Source organism: Salvelinus namaycush, chromosome 27, assembly GCF_016432855.1.
Source record: "Salvelinus namaycush isolate Seneca chromosome 27, SaNama_1.0, whole genome shotgun sequence".
Lineage (NCBI taxonomy): Eukaryota > Metazoa > Chordata > Actinopteri > Salmoniformes > Salmonidae > Salvelinus > Salvelinus namaycush.
The window spans coordinates 9,582,137-9,600,225 of record NC_052333.1 but is presented as its reverse complement, the minus strand read 5'-3'; the positions used below and the strand labels follow the sequence as shown (position 1 = coordinate 9,600,225).

At 44.0% G+C, this 18,089-nt stretch overlaps 1 pseudogene; it reads left to right on the top strand.

Moving 5' to 3' along the window:
- Positions 1-18,089, top strand: part of LOC120022023 — a 48,238-nt pseudogene that overhangs the window by 5,140 nt on the left and 25,009 nt on the right.

Sequence of the window (18,089 nt, the reverse complement as noted above, 5' to 3'; positions counted from 1 at the left end):
TGAGAAGTGTCTACGTGGTCTGAGAACCACTGATAATAGCATAAGGTGTTATTTTAGGCATTTATGAGAAGTGGTCAGGGAACCACTAGGAATTGCATAAGGTGCACAAGGTGCTATTCTATATGTATGGGAAGCGGCAAGACAATAGAGTCTATAGAGACCATAGCAGTTATGACTATATAAACTATTGATACTATGCATGCTGAGGGACTATAAATGCTACAACTATTGGGACTATAGATGCTCAGGGACTATAGATACTATGGAGACAATAGAGCAGGAGTGGGCAATTCCAGTTCTTGAGGGCCTGATTGGTGTCACAGTATTGCCCCAGCTAACACACCTGACTCCAATAATCACCTAATCATGATCTTCAGTTTAGAATGCAATTTGATTAATCAGCTGTGTTTGCTAAGGATGGAGAAAAAGTGTGACACCAATCAGGCCCCAGAGGACTGGAGTTACCCACCCCTGCTATAGAGGAACCGCAGAGGATACATATGTACGCATAGGAGGTAACGACAAGTAATAAGGGATATTACTGAGTGTGTTTGGGAATAGCACTAAGTGAAGGTGGATGAGAGTATTGTGTACTTAACTAATTAACTGAACAGGGTTTTAGCCCCGGTGAGTGTGGGATGACGTGTTAAGCTGGAAGTTTTTTCTAAAGAGTTCAACAAAGGGTTTAAGTATGGGAAAGGGGAATAGTAAGAGTAGGATGGAGGATCCGTGCTGGGAACCAAAAGGGCCGTGTCGCGTAATGGCAAAAAAAATTGTATGTGGGTACTGAACCAAACAGAAGACTGGACAAGATGGACATATGGACATTTCCCTGTTGATGGGAAACTGAGCACAGAAAGACTGGAGTCTGTGAGAGGCCAACTTGAAAGAAAACAAAATAAAGTTAAAGTGAAGTGGGACGATTTTCAGGAAGTGGGAAAGCGAAGCAGAAAAAGCGAAGGATAAAGTTTTAAGAGGACTGATGGTAAAGAAAGTGGAACCGGAGAAGAAAGAGGAAGAAGAGAGAAAAAGAAGAAGCCTGGCTGGCCTTTCTCCGAGGGGAACTCTTTCATGGGGCCCCCCTTGTATCCGCCACTGCCAAATCCTCCACCAGCAGACGGAGATGGTGGCCTCCCGTCCCCTCATAACCCAGTTGGGGTTGGGCCTGTGCCAGGTGGAGGAGCTGTTGGAGGAGCTGCAGAAGGTGCTGGAGCTGAAGACAGAAAGCTACCAGCAAAAACAAGGACCAGAGCGAACGAGCAGAGAGGGACAGAGGACAGGGAGAGTGAAGAAGAGGAGCTAGAAGAGTTAAGAAAAGAACTGGAGAAACGTAAGAGAAAAGAAGAAAGTAGAGAAACAAGAAGCAAAGTAATGATTGCAAGCAGGAGGAATGAAGAAAGTAGCCAAGATGAAGATAAAAGGAGCTGCAGCGAGGACAGCAATGAAGGACAAAGCAGAAAAGACCAGCAGAAGGATAGAAAGAAAACCCCCAAAAAGAAGCTTGAGGGAATGTTTCCAATAATACCTACCCCAACCCCAATGGAGGCAGGATGTTGGAAATGGAGAAACCATGGGATGTTGACGAAATTAAAGCAATAGTGGACGATGTCATTGAACCAGCAAAGGATGCTGTGAGGTTTGAGGAAGAGGTAAAAGCAATCATATCCATGTACAACCCCACCACCAGAGAAATTGAAGAAATACTCTGCCGCTGCTTGAAATTTAAATGGAAGGACTATAAACACGTGGGACTACAATGTACCAGTTGCTGATCGTGGTGACCAGCTGGATGCAGATTTTACAGCTATAAAGGCTGCTTTCCCCAAACGCACAGACTGGCGGAAAATCCATTACACCAAACAGGCAATGGATGAAAAATGCAATGACTACATGGAAAGAATGGAGACAGTCTTCCTCCAACACTCAGGTCTGATGCCTGACCAAGACTCATACAGCAGCTTATTGTGCCATGCTGTGGTGACAGGCCTGAGACAAGATCTGAAGACAGCTGTAACTACAACTTGTATTTCATGGGAAACAAAACCACTGTCTGACGTAAAGCCATATATCACCAATGCGGAAAGACAGTTGAAGAAAAATAAACTAAGGACGGAAAGACACTGAAGAAGGCATAGCTGATTTATTACTCTGGAGGAGGAAAAAGACAGAGAAAATGGTGGCAACCGTGGAAGTCAAAGAGGCAGAGGTAGAGTCTGAGGGGCCCCTGCTGGAGCTTACGGAGGGTGAGACTGGAGCTGCTACAACTGTAGGAAGGTAGGGCATCTTTCAATACACTGTCCTGGAGTAGGAGAAGGCCGAGGAGAGTGGCAGTCCCAACTTGTCGGTGTGCAGGTGAACAACCCATTTGGAAGAGAAGGAGGCCATGGGGGCTACCAACCATAGGATGAGGCGGAAAAAAGAAGAAACTAATGAAGAAAACAATGATGAAGAACCAGAAACCTGTCAAATGCTAAAATTGACCACCTTATTGATATTTTAGTTAATAAACATAAAATTCAATTTTTGGTGGACACTGGGGCCGCAGTCTCAGTGTTAAATGTCTGCACTGTCTGCCTACCTCTCAAAGAAAACAATGCACAAAGTTGGAGCGTCTGGAATTCCCTCTGAAGAATGTTTGACTTTTCACCTGGACATGGAGTGGGGAGAGGGCAAATGGAGACACCGATTCCTGTACTCCTCCGCCTGCCCAGTACATTTAGTACATTTATTAGGAAGAGATTTGCTGTGTAAAATGAGGGTATGTCTGTATTGAAGAAGGATTGTCATTGGGATCGAGAGAAAATGTAATCTTCCCGTGCCTTATGAACTGTTACTATGCTTGGCACCTGAATGATCCACATGTTGAGGGACAGCTGAGAGAGCAATCCCTCTCTTCCCTATTGCATGGGAAGTGTCTGATTACCTACACTGTACTGCTGCTGTTCCCGCATGTGAAGAGGACCCTGAATACCAACAGAGATGGTCAAAACAAAAAGAGAAAGTTGAGAATAATGAATGGGATATACAGAGGAGAAGACTTCGTAGCAGCTGGAGTGTTGTTGGTGGATACTAAGATGAGTTTGTATGAAGTCCCTAGTTCTGTTCCTCATTGTAGCTTATCAAAAGCACCTGGAACACAATGGAAAGATGTGGGTATTTGGATGAAGAAAGTGATGAAAGCAACTGATTGGGTGGCCTGGGAAGGGGAAGGAAGGTGTTCAGCTTCAACAGCAACTTTCTATTCCCCATACTGGGCTACTGTGATGACAACACCAAGAAAATAACCAATTCCTGTTTAAACTGTGGTATTACACGATAATTCACACATTGATTGGCTAAAGGATATACCTGAACAACTGTGGGCTAAATCAAATACCGACATTAGACGTATGAAAGGAGCAGCACCAGTTGTGGTCGTTCCAAAAAGCCCCCACAGATCTTACAAAGCTCAGTACCCTCTTAGCAAAGAAGCTGAAAAGGATATTATTCCCATTAATAGTGCATTAGTTGAAAGAGGCACTGTCCGAATTTGCACCCCTGGTGCCTAACACTGTTACCATTTTATCCCAGGTGCCTCCAGGTATTTGTTTTTTTTCAGTGAATGATTTAGTCTCATGCTTTCTTTAGCACCCCTGTGCCTGAAGAGTCACAGTACTGATTCTCGTTTCTTGGGTAAAAAAAGGGAAACGTTTGCCCAAGAAATGTCTCGAAACCTAGAGGGTTTTGTTGCTCCGGGAGGAGGGAGTACTTTTGTTCAGTATGTTGACGATTTGTTGGTTTGCTCACAATCAGAGGAGAGATGTCACGAGGACACTCAAGCATTGTTGATTTTCCCCCAGTTAAATGCAGTTATGCCGGAGCTCCGTTAAATATTTACAGTGGCAAGAAAAAGTTTGTGAACCCTTTGGAATTACCTGGATTTATGCATAAATTGGTCATCAAATTTGATCTGATCTTCATCTAAGTCACAACAATAGACAAACATAGTGTGCTTAAACTAATAACACACAGATTATTGTATTTTTCTTGTCTATATTGAATACATCATTTAATCATTCACAGTGTAGGTTGGCTAATGACTTCTCCAAAACCTAATTGGAGTCAGCTAACCTGGAGTCCAATCAGTGAGATTGGAATTGGAGATGTTGGTTAGAGCTGCCTTGCCCTATAAAAAACACAATTGCCTGATGTGAACCATGCCTCAAACAAAATAGATCTCAGAAGACTTAAGATTAAGAATTATTGACTTGCATAAAGCTGGAAAGGGTTACAAAAGTATCTCTAAAAGCATTGATGTTCATCAGTCCATGGTAAGACAAATTGTCTATAAATAGAGAATGTTCAGCACTGTTGCTACTCTCCCTAGGAGTGGCCGTTCGGGAAAGATGACTGCAAGAGCACAGCACAGAATGCTCAATGAGGTACCTAGGAGTATCAGATAAAGAGTTACAGATATCTCTGGAACATGCTAACATCTCTGTTGACGAGTCTACAATACGTAAAACACTAAACAAGAATGGTGTTCATGGGAGGACACCACGGAAGAAGCCACTGCTGTCCAAATAAAACATTGCTGCACGTCTGAATTTTGCCAAAGTGCACCTGGGTGTTCCACAGCGCTACCGGAAAAATATTCTGTGGACAGATGAAACTACAGTTGAGTTGTTTGGAAGGAACACACAACACCGTGTGGAGGAAAAGGCACAGCACAGCACACCAACATCAAAACATCATCCCAACTGTTAATATGGTGGAGGGAGCATCATGGTTTGGGGCTGCTTTGCTGCCTCAGGGCCTGGGCAGCTTGCTATCATTGACGGAAAAATGAATTCCCATGTTTATCAAGACATTTTGAAGGAGAATGTAAGGCTCTCTGTCCACGAATTGAAGCTCAACAGAAGTTGGGTGATGCAACAGGACAATGATGCAAAACACAGAAGTAAATCAACAACAGAATGGCTTCAACAGAAGAAAATACGCCTTCTGGAGTTGCCCAGTCAGAGTCCTGACCTCAACCCGATTGAGATGCTGTGGCATGACCTCGAGAGCAGTTCACACCAGACATCCCAAGAATATTGCTGAACTGAAACAGTTTTGTAAAGAGGAATGGTGTTATGTTCCCCAGTTTCTGTATTGTGGTTTTGTTTGTATGTGTGTGTTTCAGGATGGCTTCCTGAAATTCCTCCAAGCAGCTTTATTGTTCCTTTGTTAGGAGAGAGCTGATTGTTATGTTCTGTGTTAGTTTGTTGCTCAGAGAAAGAGAGCTTATTAGTATGTCCTGTGTGTGTCAATAGGACACAGTGTTTTTGATTCTTGAAATTGTTTACTTATGTTTGTATTCTTTCATTTGTTCCCAGGGGGGAAGGGGAAAGCAACTAGAGAGTGCTTAGGCAAGAGGCCTGCGGGCATACATAACCCGTAGTATTTACAGTCTATGCACACTAGGTAAGACCTGGGCGGACCACCCCCTGTATTTTGGTTAGCGCACCAGGTGGTGCTAAAAGGTTAGGTAAGTAGTGGGTAGGCAGGTAAGGTAGGAGATTGGGCTTTGACATTTACTTTCTTTGCTTTGGTTTCGTTCAGCCACTTTTCCCCAAATTTACCGTGTGAAGGAATAAATTCCCAGTAAACGGTAAATTCTCTGCCTTTTGTCATCCTTACTCGCACCTACAATCCCATACCTCTTTTACTCCACGGGGAGTTGAGTTGTAGCAGGGTGTTGCGTTCCCTCTTCTATAAGAGGCGTACGTAACAAATGGTCCAAAATTCCTCCTGACCGTTGTGTAGGTCTGATCCGCAACTACAGAAAACGTTTGGTTGTGGTAATTGCTGCCAAATGAGGGTCAACCAGTTATCAAATCCAAGGGTTCACATACTTTCCCCACCCTGCACTGTGAATGTTTACACAGTGTGTTCAATAAAGACATGAAAACATATTTGTTTGTATGTTATTCGTTTAAACAGACTGTGTTTGTGCATTGTTGTGACCTAGATGAAGATCAGATCAAATTTTATGACCAATTTATGCAGAAATCCAGGTATTTCCAAAGGGTTCACATACTTTTTCTTGCCACTGTAGATCATGACATTACTTCTGAGGGTCACACCCTCCAAAGATAGATTAGAGGCAATTAAAGCTTTGCCTAAACCTGTTACCAAGCAGCACATGATGTCTTTGTTGGGTGTGGCTGGTTACTGTCGACCGTGGTTGAAAGACTATGCAGAGAGAGTTCAACCGCTGCAGGATTGTATTCATGGCAGAAAGATGGATGCGAGTGAAGTTGTGGTATGGACTGATAAAGCTGAGATGGCATTGGTAAAATTGAAACAAAAAATGTCTACCCCTTGCTTGGGTTCGTCAGACCAAAATAAGCCCTTCCATCTCTTTGTTTAGGAGACGAGTGGGTTTATGTCAGCAGTTTTGACACAGTATCATGGTGTGGGATATAGACCTGTTTGTTATTATTCTAAACGATTGGATAGTGCGATCAGGGGAATGGTTTCCTGTTTGAGATCAGTAGCGGCTGCTACTGAGGCTGTTTTGGCATGTTCCGATGTTGTAGCTATTTAACCCCTAACCGTCCATGTGCCCCATGCTGTGCACACAATTATTTCACAGGCAAGAACGACTCATTAGACACATGCGAGACTGCTAGACTATCAGAACATTCTGTTGACAATGTCTCATGTTACTCTGAAACGATGTACAATTCTTAACCCCTCAACTCTTCTCCCTACAGCAAATGCCGGTGAAGATGACGACTGGGACGTAGCTATTGAAATTGACTAGCCCTTGAGAGACACCCCGTTAGACAATCCAGACTTTGAGTTTTTTGTAGATAGGTCTGCCCAGAGAAATGGAAAAAGGGGATAAATGAGTTGGTTATGCTGTGACTGTTTTGGAAACTGTGGAGAGTGCTAGACTCAATTCACACTTATCAGCCCAGGCGGCAGAACTTTTTGGCCTGACTAGAGCTTGTATTTTGTGAAAGGACATCTCTCTTAACATTTACACTGATAGGAGATATGCGTTTGGTGTTGTGCATGATTTTGGAACATTGTGGAAGAATAGAGCGTTTTGACCTCGTCTGGAAAACAGATTGCACACAGTAACCTTGCTTCGTCTCTCTTACAGGCGGTCCAGCTGCCCTCCTCTGTTTCTATAATCAAGTGTCAAACACATTCTTCCTCTGATGACAACATTTCTCTGGGGAACGCTAAAGCTGACCGTGTAGCTAAATTGGCTGCTTCCTGTTCTGTTTCCCCCATCCTACAGATGGCAGCAGTTCCAGCTCCCACCAAGCCTTTCTCTGTTGATGACGTCGTTGCTTTGCAGGCAACGGTTGATGAGTCAGAGAGACACAAGTGGGCTGGGTGCTGTCGTAAAGATACTTTGAGTGTGTGGCTGGATGAGTGGAGCAGACCAGCCATTTTATTAGATTTTTTTATTTCACCTTTATTTAACCAGGTAGGCCAGTTGAGAACAAGTTCTCATTTACAACTGCGACCTGGCCAAGATAAAGCAAAGCAAAGCAGTGCGACACAAACAACAACACAGAGTTACACATAGAATAAACAAACGTACAGTCAATAACACAATAGAAAAGTCTATTTACAGTGTGTGCAAATGGCGTGAGGAGGTAAGGCAATAAATAGGCCATAGTAGTGAAGTAATTACAATTTAGCAAATTAACACTGGAGTGATAGATGTGCAGATGATAATGTGCAAGTAGAAATACTGGTGTGCAAATGAGCAAAAAAGTAAATAAAAACAATATGGGGATGAGGTAGGTAGATTGGATGGGCTATTTACAGATGAGCAGACCAGCCATGCCCCGTTGTGCTTTCCATTTCTTTGCCAAATTGTCTCATGGTCAAGACCATGTGTCAAAAGGAGGGATAGTGGATCTTGTAAATAAATATTGGTGTACAGTAGGTTCTACTGTGTTTGCAGAACATTTCTGCAAGAAATTTTTGATTTGCATGACTAATAATGTTGGACGCTGCATTTCAGTATCCCCCGCGTCCCATCCAAGGCCTGAAGGACCTTTTGAGCACTTAATGATGGACTTCGTTGAGTTGACCCCTTGTGAGGGGAACAAGTATTGTTTGGTGATTGTTTATTTTTTTTTTTTGCAATTTAAAGTTTTATTTTTCAATCAACCAACAAAACACATTCCACATTCACAGATGTGACAGACTTAAAAAAAATATAAAAAAATAACTAACAATAATATATATATTTTTTTTAAATGTAAAATTAAAAATAAACTTTCAGCAGCACTATCAAGGTTCTTGTTAGCTATTTCCAGCCTTAGCTGAGACGACGAGCAAATAATTTGTTTCCTTACACAACATGTATCTGCTCCTTTCCCTAATCACCCCATTCACTCTGTCCAATTTGAAATATAGTTGAGTAGTGGAGACCAGAGTCTATCAAACTTGGGCTGTCTCTTGTGGAGGTCACAAGTGAGCTTTTCAAGAGGGAGAAAGTCAACAATCTGGTCAATCCACATTTTAAATGTAGAAGTATTAGAAGCTCACAATAGAAGAATACATTTCTTAGCAAAGTATGTGATGGTCATAAACACATTTTCTCTGTCAGGATCAAGAACAAAGTCCTGCTGGGCATTAAGAAGATAGAGACACGGGGTCATATCAAACTGTACATCTAGTATTTTCTGTGCAGCAGTATGTATAGATTGCCAAAACCTGGCAATCTCTCTACAGCTCCAAAATACATGCATATAGGTTCAACTTTCAGAGGTACATCTTTTACAGTTAGGAGAAATGTCTGTTTTCATTCTATGGAGTCTTATTGGGGTGTAATAAAATTTGTAATTAGATTCTTTCATTTTTACGGTAGTAGAGGAGCAGTATACCCTGTCGCAAATCTCTGCCCATAACTCATCACTGATAGTCAGACCAAGGTCCTTTTCCCAGATTATTTTCAAAGGAGTAAAGGAGGAGCCCCCTTTCTCAGAAAGGAGTCTATAGATATAGGAGATTTTGCCTTTAATGGATTGTGCTGTAGCAAGAAGGGTTTCAACTTCATTCAGCTGAGCTCTAAACCTCCTCTTGGAAGTAAATGAGGAAACGACATGTCTAATTTGAAGATTTTTTTTTTTTAATGGATCTTGGCACATTGAATTCACTGCAGAGCTCTTGAAAGGATTTCAGTGTAGTGGTTTTCTGATGAAATAGGTCTGAAAAGGTCCTGATTCCAAGAGTATGCCAAAGATTAAAGTTGGCATCACTCAGGGCTTTTGGCATGTCTGGGTTGCATACTATAGGCGAGTGAGAACATATTTGGGAGGAAATGCCCAGGTATTTCTTACAGTCCCTCCACGCTAGTAGGGTGCTGTAAATCACAAAGTTTTTGGCTATGTTGCCCACTTCACTAAAGTTATTAATTAATATAATTGAGCTTAGGGGCAATGAACCACAGGATTGGGCTTCTATCTGAATCCATGTTGAGTCTTTTCTGTTTGTGATCCATGTTAGCATGTTGCGGATTTGGGCAGACCAGTAGTACAATTGAAGGGAGGGAAGGGCAAGACCACCCTTAGATTCAGGTTTCGATAGAGTGGAGAACTTGATCCTAGGTTTTTTATTGCCCATATACATTTGGTGATGCTTTGGTTAGTTGTTTTGAAAAAGGAAGCTGGGAGATAGCATGGGAGCATCTAAAATAAATAGTTCAGTCTAGGGAGGATGTTCATACGGATGACATTAATTCTTCCTACTAAGCTAATTGGGAGGGAGATCCAGGTTTGGAGATCGTTCTTGATTCGATCCAGGAGTGGGAGTCTCCTTGAATCTCCTTGAAAAGGAAATTCAGATCTGGTGTTACGAAGATCCCAAGGTATTGAAACCCCTGTGTCTTCCATTGGAACGGACAGAGTGTCTTCATAAAGCTGTGAGTGTAAGATTGAGAGGGCAAACAGTGGATTTGTTCAAATGTATCTTACATCCTGAAAACTTGCCATACTGAGCAATTGTGTCTAAAATGGGAGGGATTTCTCAGGGTTGGAAATGTTGAGCAAGACATCATCCTCGTAAAGCGAAATTTTTTGCTGCAGGCCGCCTGCAGAAACACCCATAATACTTGTATTGCTCTTATCAACTCTGCCAGAAGCCCCGCCCCCAACAAGTAGAGCAGGGGGGACAGCGAGCACCCTTGTCTTGTGCCCCGTCCCAAAGGGAATCTGTCAGAGTTCAGTCCGTTCGCAGTCACCATGGCATTTGGATGAGAGTATAGGGACTTAATCCATTTAATAAAGTTTGGGCCCATATTGAACTTTTCTAAGACTGAGAACAGAAAGCTCCACTCCATTCTGTCAAACGCCTTCTCAGCATCCAGTGAAGGCAGCAGGACAGGGGTCTTCTGTGCATAAAATCGACATGAGTGGGAGATGGGAGGAACCCATGCAATGAGTTATTGATTTTATGCATTTTCTACATGTGAGTTAATGTTCTTAAATCTTGTAATTTTCTTTTAAATTGAGAGGACTCAAAATGGGGTTTATGGTGGAGAAATTACAAGATGATATTATAATGCTGTTATTGCATCAAACGGTTGTTTTATGCAACAGAATAAGGGGTTGTTAGAACGCTCATCTGTGTGTGTTCTGCTGAGGATGGGCCTCTGGAAGATTTACCATGTCTTTGGGTGATACCGCATTCCAATTAAAAAAAGAGCAGTCAGAGCGTACAATCATGTCTATCCGAACAGCAGAGGACGAGGTCACATATGACCCAAAAAATATAAATGTAACTTCTCATGATATTTACAGCAAACTATATACTTCTGATAAAAAACAGACGGTACCAGGGCCCGTCCCAAATGGCACCCTATTACCTATATTGTATTCTACTCTGGTCAAAAGTAATGTACAATGTAGGGAATAGGGTGCCATTTGGGTTGGCAGCCCCAGCATCACTTACTATAATGCTTTATAAAAGTGTCTGTATAAAAAGTGTTTGTTAAAACTGATGCGTTGCTATTGTTGCATGGTCTCAGTGTATGAATGTGTTTTACTGTTTGCAGGGTCCTGAACTCCTCAGCAGGTACATTGGAGCCAGTGAGCAGTCTGTCAGAGATGTCTTCCACAGGTACGTGCACTCTGCTACACAACACAACATTGCTACAAACTGTAGTGGTGTTATTAACCCATGCCTCCCTGTGTTCGTTTCCCTCTACTGTAAACTACACTGTAACTAAACTGTGGTGGCGTTGTTAACCCATGCCTCCCTGTGTTCGTTTCCCTCTACTGTAAACTACACTGTAACTAAACTGTGGTGGCGTTGTTAACCCATGCCTCCCTATGTTCGTTTCCCTCTACTGTAAACTACACTGTAACTAAACTGTGGTGTTGTGTTAACCCATGCCTCCCTGTGTTCGTTTCCCTCTACTGTAAACTACAATGTAACTAAACTGTGGTGGCGTTGTTAACCCATGCCTCCCTATGTTCGTTTCCCTCTACTGTAAACTACACTGTAACTAAACTGTGGTGGCGTTGTTAACCCATGCCTCCCTATGTTCGTTTCCCTCTACTGTAAACTACACTGTAACTAAACTGTGGTGGCGTTGTTAACCCATGCCTCCCTATGTTCGTTTCCCTCTACTGTAAACTACACTGTAACTAAACTGTGTTGTTGTGTTAACCCATGCCTCCCTATGTTCGTTTCCCTCTACTGTAAACTACACTGTAACTAAACTGTGGTGGCGTTGTTAACCCATGCCTCCCTATGTTCGTTTCCCTCTACTGTAAACTACACTGTAACTAAACTGTGGTGTTGTGTTAACCCATGCCTCCCTATGTTCGTTTCCCTCTACTGTAAACTACACTGTAACTAAACTGTGGTGGCGTTGTTAACCCATGCCTCCCTATGTTCGTTTCCCTCTACTGTAAACTACACTGTAACTAAACTGTGGTGTTGTGTTAACCCATGCCTCCCTATGTTCGTTTCCCTCTACTGTAAACTACACTGTAACTAAACTGTGGTGGCGTTGTTAACCCATGCCTCCCTATGTTCGTTTCCCTCTACTGTAAACTACACTGTAACTAAACTGTGGTGTTGTGTTAACCCATGCCTCCCTGTGTTCGTTTCCCTCTACTGTAAACTACACTGTAACTAAACTGTGGTGGCGTTGTTAACCCATGCCTCCCTATGTTTGTTTCCCTCTACTGTAAACTACACTGTAACTAAACTGTGGTGGCGTTGTTAACCCATGCCTCCCTATGTTCGTTTCCCTCTACTGTAAACTACACTGTAACTAAACTGTGGTGTTGTGTTAACCCATGCCTCCCTATGTTCGTTTCCCTCTACTGTAAACTACACTGTAACTAAACTGTGGTGTTGTGTTAACCCATGCCTCCCTATGTTCGTTTCCCTCTACTGTAAACTACACTGTAACTAAACTGTGGTGTTGTGTTAACCCATGCCTCCCTATGTTCGTTTCCCTCTACTGTAAACTACACTGTAACTAAACTGTGGTGGCGTTGTTAACCCATGCCTCCCTATGTTCGTTTCCCTCTACTGTAAACTACACTGTAACTAAACTGTGGTGTTGTGTTAACCCATGCCTCCCTATGTTCGTTTCCCTCTACTGTAAACTACACTGTAACTAAACTGTGGTGTTGTGTTAACCCATACCTCCCTATGTTCGTTTCCCTCTACTGTAAACTACACTGTAACTAAACTGTGGTGGCGTTGTTAACCCATGCCTCCCTATGTTTGTTTCCCTCTACTGTAAACTACACTGTAACTAAACTGTGGTGTTGTGTTAACCCATGCCTCCCTATGTTCGTTTCCCTCTACTGTAAACTACACTGTAACTAAACTGTGGTGTTGTGTTAACCCATGCCTCCCTATGTTCGTTTCCCTCTACTGTAAACTACACTGTAACTAAACTGTGGTGGCGTTGTTAACCCATGCCTCCCTATGTTTGTTTCCCTCTACTGTAAACTACACTGTAACTAAACTGTGGTGTTGTGTTAACCCATGCCTCCCTATGTTCGTTTCCCTCTACTGTAAACTACACTGTAACTAAACTGTGGTGTTGTGTTAACCCATGCCTCCCTATGTTCGTTTCCCTCTACTGTAAACTACACTGTAACTAAACTGTGGTGGCGTTGTTAACCCATGCCTCCCTATGTTCGTTTCCCTCTACTGTAAACTACACTGTAACTAAACTGTGGTGGCGTTGTTAACCCATGCCTCCCTATGTTCGTTTCCCTCTACTGTAAACTACACTGTAACTAAACTGTGGTGTTGTGTTAACCCATGCCTCCCTATGTTCGTTTCCCTCTACTGTAAACTACACTGTAACTAAACTGTGGTGTTGTGTTAACCCATGCCTCCCTATGTTTGTTTCCCTCTACTGTAAACTACACTGTAACTAAACTGTGGTGTTGTGTTAACCCATGCCTCCCTATGTTCGTTTCCCTCTACTGTCAACTACACTGTAACTAAACTGTGGTGTTGTGTTAACCCATGCCTCCCTATGTTCGTTTCCCTCTACTGTAAACTACACTGTAACTAAACTGTGGTGGCGTTGTTAACCCATGCCTCCCTATGTTCGTTTCCCTCTACTGTAAACTACACTGTAACTAAACTGTGGTGTTGTGTTAACCCATGCCTCCCTGTGTTCGTTTCCCTCTACTGTAAACTACACTGTAACTAAACTGTGGTGTTGTGTTAACCCATGCCTCCCTATGTTCGTTTCCCTCTACTGTAAACTACACTGTAACTAAACTGTGGTGTTGTGTTAACCCATGCCTCCCTATGTTCGTTTCCCTCTACTGCAAACTACACTGTAACTAAACTGTGGTGGCGTTGTTAACCCATGCCTCCCTATGTTTGTTTCCCTCTACTGTAAACTACACTGTAACTAAACTGTGGTGTTGTGTTAACCCATGCCTCCCTATGTTCGTTTCCCTCTACTGTAAACTACACTGTAACTAAACTGTGGTGTTGTGTTAACCCATGCCTCCCTATGTTCGTTTCCCTCTACTGTAAACTACACTGTAACTAAACTGTGGTGGCGTTGTTAACCCATGCCTCCCTATGTTCGTTTCCCTCTACTGTAAACTACACTGTAACTAAACTGTGGTGGCGTTGTTAACCCATGCCTCCCTATGTTCGTTTCCCTCTACTGTAAACTACACTGTAACTAAACTGTGGTGTTGTGTTAACCCATGCCTCCCTATGTTCGTTTCCCTCTACTGTAAACTACACTGTAACTAAACTGTGGTGTTGTGTTAACCCATGCCTCCCTATGTTCGTTTCCCTCTACTGTAAACTACACTGTAACTAAACTGTGGTGTTGTGTTAACCCATGCCTCCCTATGTTTGTTTCCCTCTACTGTAAACTACACTGTAACTAAACTGTGGTGTTAACCCATGCCTCCCTATGTTCGTTTCCCTCTACTGTAAACTACACTGTAACTAAACTGTGGTGTTGTGTTAACCCATGCCTCCCTATGTTCGTTTCCCTCTACTGTAAACTACACTGTAACTAAACTGTGGTGGCGTTGTTAACCCATGCCTCCCTATGTTCGTTTCCCTCTACTGTAAACTACACTGTAACTAAACTGTGGTGTTGTGTTAACCCATGCCTCCCTGTGTTCGTTTCCCTCTACTGTAAACTACACTGTAACTAAACTGTGGTGTTGTGTTAACCCATGCCTCCCTATGTTCGTTTCCCTCTACTGTAAACTACACTGTAACTAAACTGTGGTGTTGTGTTAACCCATGCCTCCCTATGTTCGTTTCCCTCTACTGTAAACTACACTGTAACTAAACTGTGGTGTTGTGTTAACCCATGCCTCCCTATGTTCGTTTCCCTCTACTGTAAACTACACTGTAACTAAACTGTGGTGTTGTGTTAACCCATGCCTCCCTGTGTTCGTTTCCCTCTACTGTAAACTACACTGTAACTAAACTGTGGTGTTGTGTTAACCCATGCCTCCCTATGTTCGTTTCCCTCTACTGTAAACTACACTGTAACTAAACTGTGGTGTTGTGTTAACCCATGCCTCCCTATGTTCGTTTCCCTCTACTGTAAACTACACTGTAACTAAACTGTGGTGTTGTGTTAACCCATGCCTCCCTGTGTTTCTGTTCAACTGTAGAGCTCAGGCTGCTAAGCCCTGCTTCCTGTTCTCTGATGAGTTTGACTCATTGACCCCCAGGAGAGGTCATGACAACACAGGGGTCACTGACCAGGTGGTCACCCAGCTGGACGGGGTGGAGGGACTACAGGGTATGGAGACAGGAAGGGGGCACCTAGAGCGGACACTGCTGTCATATGTTTTACATACATTTCATTAGGCTTTGCTTAGTCTGCTTTTTTATGTTCAATCAAATGATCAACAGTTATTTTACCAGCACTATCATTTAGTGAGTAAGATAACTTTTGCTTAGCAGTTTATCAGCACAATCATTTAGTGAGTAAGATTCATTTTGCTTAGCAGTTTACCAGCACAATCATTTAGTGAGTAAGATTCATTTTGCTTAGCAGTTTACCAGCACAATCATTTAGTGAGTAAGATTCATTTTGCTTAGCAGTTTACCAGCACAATCATTTAGTGAGTAAGATTCATTTTGCTTAGCAGTTTACCAGCACAATCATTTAGTGAGTAAGATAACTTTTGTTTAGCAGTTCGCTTGTTTCCTTTTCTTTCTGCATTTGTGTGTGTGTGTGTATGTCCTGGCTGCCAGAAGTGGTCCAGACCTGATAGACCCAGCCCTGCTGAGGCCTGGCAGCCTGGACATGGCCCTCTACTGTCCCCCTCCTGACCAGGTCTGGACCACATTCAGTCCTCTATAGTCTCTACTGTCCCCCTCCTGACCAGGCCTGGACCACATTCAGTCCTCTATAGTCTCTACTGTCCCCCTCCTGACCAAGTCTGGACCACATTCAGTCCTCTATAGTCTCTACTGTCCCCCTCCTGACCAAGTCTGGACCACATTCAGTCCTCTATAGTCTCTACTGTCCCCCTCCTGACCAGGCCTGGACCACATTCAGTCCTCTATAGTCTCTACTGTCCCCCTCCTGACCAGGTCTGGACCACATTCAGTCCTCTATAGTCTCTACTGTCCCCCTCCTGACCAGGTCTGGACCACATTCAGTCCTCTATAGTCTCTACTGTCCCCCTCCTGACCAGGTCTGGACCACATTCAGTCCTATATAGTCTCTACTGTCCCCCTCCTGACCAGGTCTGGACCACATTCAGTCCTCTATAGTCTCTACTGTCCCCTTCCTGACCAGGTCTGGACCACATTCAGTCCTCTATAGTCTCTACTGTCCCCCTCCTGACCAGGTCTGGACCACATTCAGTCCTCTATAGTCTCTACTGTCCCCCTCCTGACCAGGCCTGGACCACATTCAGTCCTCTATAGTCTCTACTGTCCCCCTCCTGACCAGGTCTGGACCACATTCAGTCCTCTATAGTCTCTACTGTCCCCCTCCTGACCAGGTCTGGACCACATTCAGTCCTCTATAGTCTCTACTGTCCCCCTCCTGACCAGGTCTGGACCACATTCAGTCCTCTATAGTCTCTACTGTCCCCCTCCTGACCAGGTCTGGACCACATTCAGTCCTCTATAGTCTCTACTGTCCCCCTCCTGACCAAGTCTGGACCACATTCAGTCCTCTATAGTCTCTACTGTCCCCCTCCTGACCAGGTCTGGACCACATTCAGTCCTATATAGTCTTTACTGTCCCCCTCCTGACCAAGTCTGGACCACATTCAGTCCTCTATAGTCTCTACTGTTCCCCTCCTGACCAGGTCTGGACCACATTCAGTCCTCTATAGTCTCTACTGTTCCCCTCCTGACCAGGTCTGGACCACATTCAGTCCTATATAGTCTCTACTGTTCCCCTCCTGACCAAGTCTGGACCACATTCAGTCCTCTATAGTCTCTACTGTCCCCCTCCTGACCAGGTCTGGACCACATTCAGTCCTCTATAGTCTCTACTGTCCCCCTCCTGACCAGGTCTGTACCACACTCAGTCCTATATAGTCTCTACTGTTCCCCTCCTGACCAAGTCTGGACCACATTCAGTCCTCTATAGTCTCTACTGTTCCCCTCCTGACCAAGTCTGGACCACATTCAGTCCTCTATAGTCTCTACTGTCCCCCTCCTGACCAAGTCTGGACCACATTCAGTCCTCTATAGTCTCTACTGTTCCCCTCCTGACCAGGTCTGGACCACATTCAGTCCTATATAGTCTCTACTGTCCCCCTCCTGACCAAGTCTGGACCACATTCAGTCCTATATAGTCTCCACTGTCCCCCTCCTGACCAAGTCTGGATCACATTCAGTCCTATATAGTCTCTACTGTTCCCCTCCTGACCAGGTCTGGACCACATTCAGTCCTATATAGTCTCTACTGTCCCCCTCCTGACCAAGTCTGGACCACATTCAGTCCTATATAGTCTCTACTGTCCCCCTCCTGACCAGGTCTGGATCACATTCAGTCCTCTATAGTCTATACTGTCCCCCTCCTGACCAGGTCTGGACCACATTCAGTCCTCTATAGTCTCTACTGTCCCCCTCCTGACCAGGTCTGGACCACATTCAGTCCTCTATAGTCTCTACTGTCCCCCTCCTGACCAGGTCTGGACCACATTCAGTCCTCTATAGTCTCTACTGTCCCCCTCCTGACCAGGTCTGGACCACATTCAGTCCTATATAGTCTCTACTGTCCCCCTCCTGACCAGGTCTGGACCACATTCAGTCCTCTATAGTCTCTACTGTCCCCCTCCTGACCAGGTCTGGACCACATTCAGTCCTCTATAGTCTCTACTGTCCCCCTCCTGACCAGGCCTGGACCACATTCAGTCCTCTATAATCTCTACTGTCCCCCTCCTGACCAGGTCTGGACCACATTCAGTCCTCTATAGTCTCTACTGTCCCCCTCCTGACCAGGTCTGGACCACATTCAGTCCTCTATAGTCTCTACTGTCCCCCTCCTGACCAGGTCTGGACCACATTCAGTCCTCTATAGTCTCTACTGTCCCCCTCCTGACCAAGTCTGGACCACATTCAGTCCTCTATAGTCTCTACTGTCCCCC